Source organism: Arachis ipaensis, chromosome B10, assembly GCF_000816755.2.
Source record: "Arachis ipaensis cultivar K30076 chromosome B10, Araip1.1, whole genome shotgun sequence".
In the NCBI taxonomy this organism is placed as follows: Eukaryota; Viridiplantae; Streptophyta; class Magnoliopsida; order Fabales; family Fabaceae; genus Arachis; species Arachis ipaensis.
Window position 1 is genome coordinate 43,348,326 of NC_029794.2, and position 8,753 is coordinate 43,357,078.

The 8,753-nt window shown below is 38.6% G+C and overlaps 1 pseudogene; it reads right to left on the reverse strand.

Moving 5' to 3' along the window:
* LOC107620584 lies at nt 3,886-7,154 on the reverse strand (annotated as a pseudogene).

Consider the following 8,753-nt stretch of genomic DNA (forward strand, 5'->3'; position numbering starts at 1 on the left):
TTAACATATTCATCACAGGCCATGGTTCAAATTTTACAAATTCAACACAATAATTCATGCTTCATTCATCATCAAAAGTATTGTTCACAACTCAACTCAGTGAAATAACAAAATTTCAACTATCAAATTCCTACACACTTGTTCTAAACAAGCTTGCAATTACAACCCCACCCAGAAATGCTAACAAATTAAATCCATACCTAATACATCTACTTTCACCCATTTTCAGTTTGTAGTAATCTAACTGATCCTCCAAACCAATTAATCTTTCCTCCAACTCATTAACTTTGTTATCCACCACATAACCATGGCCTTCTAATCGATTCTGCTTCTGCTTTGATGCCCCAAATGAGACAGCCTTGTTAGCATCCTCACCACATGAAGATACATAATCATTTAGCCATACAAAGAAGTTGCAATGCCATTTTCCAGTCTACAAAAAAGTTTAACATTTGTTATCATATGTGGAATAGAAATTAAAAACAAAAAATTAGCTAAACCCTTAAAAACTACCTTGAATTTTGGGCAGCGAAAGAATAATCTGTCTGGATTCTTCACCGTCCCTGACATGAACAATATTGCATGAGAACCACAATAACAAATTGGGGCAACCCTTTTTTTCTTCCTCGAAGCTCCAGCACTCCTACCAGAATTTAGGCCCCAGCCTGAATCGTCTCTGCTTCGTGGGTTTGATGATGAACAACGCTCTCCATTACCAATCATGGTCTCCTAGGGTTCGTATTTGGGTTGGGAGAAGAGTGAGAGATTAGCAGCGTCGAATCACTTTCAAACCATTGTGTTTCAGTGAAGACTAAAAACGAAGTCGTTTTTGGTTTCTAGAACGGGACAGAACGACCCCTTACCATTCCCTAATAGCAACGTCTCAGACCATTAAAACGACGTAGTTTTAGGTCACCAAAGAGGGACAAATCAACTCCTGTCCATTTCCTAATAGCCACATGGAACTTAACAGACTATTAACCTCGAACTCAGTAACGTTAACTGACACGTAGGCAAGTTTTGTCTATTTTGGTCAGGGGAGATGACGGAAGGATCGGAAAGTCTCTCAAAAGTATGGGACAGGGACCGATATGTCCCTTTTTTTTTTGGACAAGGTCCGTAATGTCCATCGAGAAAAAGGACAGGGACCGGGTTGGGTGTTCACTCTACAAACTCATTCCCAAAAGACTCAATGTAACATCATGTAGAAGAAAGAGAGGAAGTCAATCAAGGGAGTTCACACTCCAACGAAACAGAGAGTTGCATAGAAGGTGAGTTCAGTAAACCACCAATTCAAGAAGTTGTTGATGAAGAGGATGCTCCAATTATCCAACAATATCAAAGTTCTGAGATCAAAGATGTGAAGGCAGTAGAAACAAGCACCATAAAGAGGATTGTGGCCGAGCTACCATTGACCATACCAAGGAAGAAGAGGAGGTCAAAAGACAATCCAACTCCCGATCCAACAAACAAGTGTACTTAAGCCAACCACAAAAGGAAGCTTGCTGGAAATAGGCACTCACAACAAGGGGCACTAACTGGCTCCTTTTTCCACTGGAGGTCATTCCTCTTAACAAACTGGAAGAAGAGGAAGAAATTCATGACCAAAATGTCAAGCTAATAACTTTAAAAGAGCTCTTGTTGGGAAGCAACCCAACCAAAGGTAGTTTTCTTTTCCTAGCTAATTCAATAAAAGAGTTAAGTAGATTTTCTGTATTGCAAGGAGCTAAGTTTGGTGTTCCACACCAAAACAATTCAAAAGGTGAATGTAAGATTCTATGTTTGGTGTTCCACCAAAAATTTCTTTAAAAACACATTTTAACCCTTGGTATTAATAGTCACTAGCTCCAACCAATCAGGGAAACTACTTAACAATAGTTAAGTTTCTAGTTCATAGTTTGTTTTTCTAGTTTATAGTTGTTTTCTTAATAAAAGCACATGAGGTTCTCTGCATGTATTCAATCTGCTACATTAGGTAAGGAACTAAGTTTGGTGTTCACATACCAACTTGAGTCCAGAAAATCACAAGCATACATGCATGCTAACCTTCTTTCAAGTGCTTGGGGAACAAGCAACTTCCAATAACTTTGCAGGAATTCAATCAATCTCTTGGGAAAAACTATGCACTATCATCCAAGGAGACAAAGAAGGATGCAAAAGCTATGTATAATGATGACAAAAATGAAACAAGAAGACACCAAGAGGTTGTATTGAAACAAGCAAATTCCAATAACTTTGCTTATTGTTAATTTTGGGCTACTAGTCTAAGTACCTGCTTCATTTTCACTCTGCTTGAATTGTATGTTGTGTCCTTGAGCTTAATAAAAGAAGTTTATGAGAATTTGTTGTGAAAGACAAGAGTGAAACCTAATGTGCAAAATAAAGTCCTAGTGTTGTGGTGGTATTTGCTAGCTAAGTTGATTCATCAATAAGGTAAAAGGGCTAAGATATCTCTTGAATTATGAGCTTGAAGTGCATTCTATGATACTTAAATGAATTAATAGAGATCCTAAAAAGAGAAAAAGAGAATGAGAAAGAAAGAAAAGAGCAGAAAAATAAAGCTAGACACCAATAGTTTGGATCTTGAGGCATGTGTCTGTGGTGTTTTTGGACAAGGATCTGCTTGGATGAGTAAGTTCTTAGGAGTGCTTCATCACTTGAAAACTTGGGTTAACTAACCTGGAATTGTCAACTGAAATTCCACTATCAAGAGCAACCTTGTCACAAGGCATTTAGCAACCCAAAGAGGTGTTGGACACCAAGGTCTAAGGAATGAATAACAAACCATGTGCCTGTGGTATGTATATGCTGAGGAGAGACTTAGGTGATTAAGTCCTTAGGGGTGTTTCAACTCCTAGCACCTTGAACCAACTGGTTCGGGGGTGTTGGCTAAAAACCTATCCTAAAGAATTGTCTCAACACAGAACACTTAGCTACATAAAGCAATAAGCTCTAAAGAAGAAAAGAGAACAAAAACAGAGAAGTTAAGGATCAAGAATAAGAGTCTCATAGCAAGGCAGTAGAGTGAGAATTCAAGAGCATATCAGAGCCTAGAAACCAGCATGAACATGAACCTAAGTTGCCATGCATGAAACTTCATGAACCAAGGATTTGAATTCTCTGAATAAGGACTTGTATCCACTACAAGAAAAACACCCATTTAGGTACACTTGAAAAGTGTAGCCAAAAGTGAAAAAAAATGATGCCTTAGGCTACGGCTATGCTTTTTGGGCTACGGCTACGCTTTTTGGGGTGATTCCTATTCGGCCGTTGCCTATTCTCAAAGGCTACGCTTTTCTGCACCAAGGGCTACGCTTTTGGTGTTTGAGAATAGGCTACGCTTTTCAAATCACATATCAATTAAAATGCAAAGTTTGCACTCTATATCCGAAAAGAACTTAACAAACAAAAAATCATTAATCTTCTAATCTCGGCATAATGACTAAAAAATATTCTGAAGCACCTTCAAATTCTTCTCAAACACATCTTTTTCATACTGATCTTCATCACCATCAAGAAAACTCTTGGCCTTAACAATTGTATCAGTGTTCATTCTCTTGTTCATTCCCAGCAAGAACTAATTTCCAAGCAGTTACTGCCCTGCTTACAGCTGCAGATTATCATAATTCAAAAAGAGAAGCATGTAAGGATTTTGCATACTGATTCACCACCATACGCAATCAATACAAGATTATGTTGAAGGAAATGACCAGGCTACTTACAAATATTCTTTTGACCATTCTCGCGACACATGAAGAAAACAAAATCATAGAACCAAATGAATTCTGAAAAGCCTGCCTGGCAAGAACAAATAGCATACACATTTAAATTTTAGAAGACATGCCCCAGACATGATCGTCACCTATTGTCGTCTGAACACTTTGATCTTGTTCTCCCTCATAAATTAAATTAACACAAATTCAAAATATATGGTCTGGTGGCAGCGATAATAACCAAAGCTGCTATTCTATTCAAAGACTTTGCATTCTTCATCAGCTGGGTTTGTCTCATAAAACTCTTCCAATGGGTCTCCACCTCCCTTTGCAGCAGCTACTTCGGGCCACTTGTTTGCCATCAAATGTACCAAATCTACAACCCTTTGGCTGCAATCACCCCGTATTTTAACTATCAATAATCTGATCCTTTGTAACAATATTCACCCTCTGTTCTAAAATATATATCACTGATAATTCAATGTACTAAATTTCTATAGTTGCCGATTTTAATTATATATGATAATTTCTATAGCACATGCTAATTCAATGTACTACTACATGTGCATGTTCTATCTCAAGGATTCATTAAATGAGAAAGCCAAAACAAAAGTAGCTGCTATATGTGGAGAGTGGCCTAACCTGTAACCCCATTCATTGTCATACCAAGCAACAACCTTAACCATATCATCTCCCATGACCATAGTGAGTGAAGAGTCAATAGTAGAAGAAACATCGGTGCAGCGGAAGTCCACGGACACAAGAGGAACATTACACACGTCCAATACACCCTTCAACGGCCCCTCAGCTGCCTTTCTGAAAGCTGCATTGACTTCTTCAGCCGTAACACCCTTCTTCTCAACATTGATAACAAGGTCAACTACTGAGACATTAGGGGTAGGCACTCGCAGCGCAATTCCATTGAGCTTTCCCTTCAGTTTTGGCAGCACTAAGGACACAGCCTTGGCTGCTCCGGTGCTTGTCGGAACAATGTTCAATGCTGCAGCTCTTGCTCTTCTTAAATCCCTGTGTGAAGCATCCAAAAGCCTCTGCACAAGCACAATTCAGTTGAACAAATTGGTAAAACAGCACCGAAGAGTAAACACTAAACTAGTTAAAGAGATAAACAAGAGCAAAATTGTAGCTGATTTTGTACCTGGTCTCCTATGTAGGAGTGTGTAGTTGTCATTGTTCCTTTCACAATGCCTGGAAAATATAGAGCAAATCAAAGTAACTCTCTAAGCTCTCAAACATTAAGTAACATCATCATGTGTCCGACATTTCGGCTTACCAAATTCTTCATCCAAGATCTTCACAAACGGAGCAAGACAGTTTGTGGTGCAAGAAGCATTACTAAATTGAAGGAAAAAAAAAAGAAAGAATTCAAAATCAACCACTTAGCTATACTAATGATAATTAATCATTTATTTTTACTTAGTAAAGAAGAGTGTTAATGTTTCCAGCGCCAGGCCCATCCACAAACACTCCAGTTCCCTGAATATCATCCAATCAAATCGAATCAAATCAAATCAAATCAAATCAAATCAAAGGAAGCACAGAATCCAAAAGGTCAAGACTTACCTCAATAACAATGTCAACTCCAAGCTCAGCCCAAGGAAGTTTAAGAGGATCCCTGTTTAAGACAACCTTAATGGGCTTACCATCCACGGAAATGGTTTAGTCATCCACTATTTTCACATCTGCTTTGAAAGTTCCCAGCATAGAATCATATTTAAGCAAGTGTGAGGCCTGCTTATGCAAATTAAATCACCATATGTTACTTACGTACGTGCTAATTACTGTCATTCATTTCATCTAAAAATGGCATTGTAATGCGAATACTTACATTCTTGACACCACCGCTGTCATTCACAACAACCACATCAAGGGGTGAGTCCTTGCGACCGTGCCAACAGCGCAAGAAGTTTCTACCGATGCGTCCAAAGCCATTGATAGCTACCTTCAACTTGGCCACTGTCTCTCCCCTCACAGGCCTTTATCCCGTCGTCTACTTTCAACTCACAATATTTAAAAAAAAAACGGAAAGAAAAAAAAATTGCTTAAATAAAAAGCTCAAATGGTTGATTAAGAAATGAACCTTGGGAGTGAGTTGAGAAGCCACAACATCAAAGAAGGAAGAATCTCTAGCATTAATGGCATGGGTAACACATGAACTTGATTTCAGCCCCGAGAACTCCATCACCTCAAGCCTCTGCTCACAATGAATCAAAGTGATGAATAAGAATAATAATTAAGATCGAACTACTTAATTATGCCTGCTCATTAAATTAAATAAATAAGATAAAATACCACAGTATCTATTTGATTGATCACTTACTTTTTCTCTTCTCAACTTGTTGGTTTTTTATTATTCTCATTAAAGCTGAATGCAAAATTCACAAAATCATGCCAATCAGCTTAATTTCAAGTGCAAAAGGGGAAAACGGCATTGCTTCAAACAGTAAAATGAGAATTATCAACCTAAATTGTAAATTAAAAATGAATTGAGACATATATCAATTTTGCACCAATATCACCAATGCAATTGATGGACCAAAAATGAATCTCCTGGCTTAATCTATTTTTGGCGAATCAGAACCCAAAAAAGAACCTATAACCCTAAAACCCCCAAATTTGAATTTCTTTTCAAATAAATTTCTAGTCACTTCTAGAGTTAGCTATTTATGATTTTGGTCTATGTCAAATTTTTCTTATGGATTTGATCTAATTTCCTAAATACAAGTGAAATCAGTCCCTCTCATCATCTTAAATATAAATCAACTTCATACTTATGAGTTATGATTTGAAATATAAGTACTTATCTGTATGTGAAACTATAATAGTGACTAATTTTACTTAATTTTGATAAGTTTTATACCAAAACGATCTAAAATAGGATGATGTAAATACCATGATAAATCCCGTCTCTTCAGGGTCTAGTTCTTCCATGATCAAAGCTGCATATTCTTCAGCCTGCTGCTGTATGATAAATCACTCACTCACACACACACACACAAACAATTTCACAAATAAAAACCCTAAATCAGAACCCCAAACTTCTCAAATTTCATAGAACCAACTGAAAATTGATACATACCACCGTTCTGAAGCTAAAACCCCACAATTCCTAGTGACCCAAATAAAAACCCCTAAATCGAAACCCTAAACCTCTCAAATTTCACAGAACCAACTGAAAATTGATACATACCACTAGCCATTGTTGTTCATCATCATCAGCACAGCCACACACACCTTCTTCATTGAAAGAACAGGGCCAAAGGAAACTCACCAGGGATCGACGGTGAAGAAAGCTGACCAACTGAATTAATGGCCGAAACAAGAAGACGAAGACGACCGCCACCCGAGGGACAAGATGCTGGTTCCGTCTTCTTCTGCCACCGGCGAAGTGAGCGCAAGGAAGGCGGCGACTGAGTGCGACATGGTGACGACACAAACCGCAACGACGAGCTTGAGTCTGAGATAGTGAGTGCGCGCGCGAGACCGAGAGAGAAGTGAGCTAGAGACCGGAGACGAGAGGTGAGAGCGACGAGAGAACAGAGAAGAGAGTGACGAGAGAGAACAGAGAAGAGAGACAAAGGGGGATATGACACCGTTTCTGATTTGGTAAAAAGGTGAAAAAAATTTTCCGTTTACAGTCAACGGCGACGGTGAGAAGGGGAAGGTGATGAGTGTTAAAAGGTGAGAATGGCGAAGGTGAGGGTTGTTGTGCGCGAAAGGTTAGCGAAGGTGAGGGTCTCACTTTTCGAATTGAAGGTGTGACTTGTGAGGTTTAGTTGTTGCGGAAGAAAGGGTTCGTGTGTGCTTTTGGAGGGAATTGAAAGTGGAATAAAAAATTTACCAAGTGTTGTTAGGATTTGGCCATGCATACATTAGGCATCATTTTTGAAGGGTACCCAAAACTTAACAAATAGGTTACTCTCTAAAAGCGTTTCTTTAGATACGAAAAATGAATCTATAGATATCAACATACGGCTACGTTTTATAAGTGATTTCTATAATACCTAAGGCTACACTTTTTAAATGATGCTGCAATTGTGTATCCTTTTCTCTTATAAAAAGGCAACACGGAGAAAAGCGTAGCCTATTCATAGAATAGGCTACGCTTTTCAAATGTAACTTAAAAAAAGTGTGGCTGAATGGGTATTTTTCTTGTAGTGATCTCTTGTATTTTCATGTTTTATCACTTGCTTGCAGACAAGCAAGATTTAAGTTTGGTGTTGTGATGCCAGGGCATCTTGGCTAGTTTCACAAGCCATTTTCAGTTTGTTTTATAGTAGTTTCATGCATTTCTTAGGCAATAAGTAAGTATTTGGATGAGAATTTCATACACACCTTGATTCATGCAAACTTGGTTATTCATGTGCTTTTCATAAGATTTTATGCAACTTGTGTTTGATGATTTAATAATGCAAAGATCTTATGAATTATAGCAAACTTTGATGCAAATGTTTGGTTGATGATAGGTGAAAAGGAAGCTAAGAAAAGGGAAGGCAAAGAGGCAACAAGAAGGCCATGAAAGGAGGCAAAGGGAAGCAACGTTGGAGCCAAAGTTGGTGCTCCAACGTTGCTGGAAACGTCGCTCCCCACAGCCTGAAGGGGTATACTTCCAACACGAATAACTTGAGCTATAGAGCTCCAAATGAGGTGATTCCAAAAGCATTGGAACATAGGAATCGAGAGCTTTCCAAGCATATATGGCACTACATTGTGGAAACTAAAATTGAGGTAGAAAACAGCCCCGAAATATGCATAAACGAACATGGTACCAACCTGTAGTAAGACCAGCTGACCTCTGCACATTCGATAGAGTATAACTCGAGCTGTGAAGCTTCAAATGATGCGCTTCCAATGGAATTGGAAAGTAAACATTCAAGGCTTTCCAACAATATATAATAGTATGGGGTGGACTGCACGTTTGAGCTTCCGAATCTGGCAATGTTCCCAACGTTGGTGTAAATGTTGGTGTGCCAACATTGCTTCCAACGTTGCACACCGACGCCAGCGACCCTATCCCCTTCA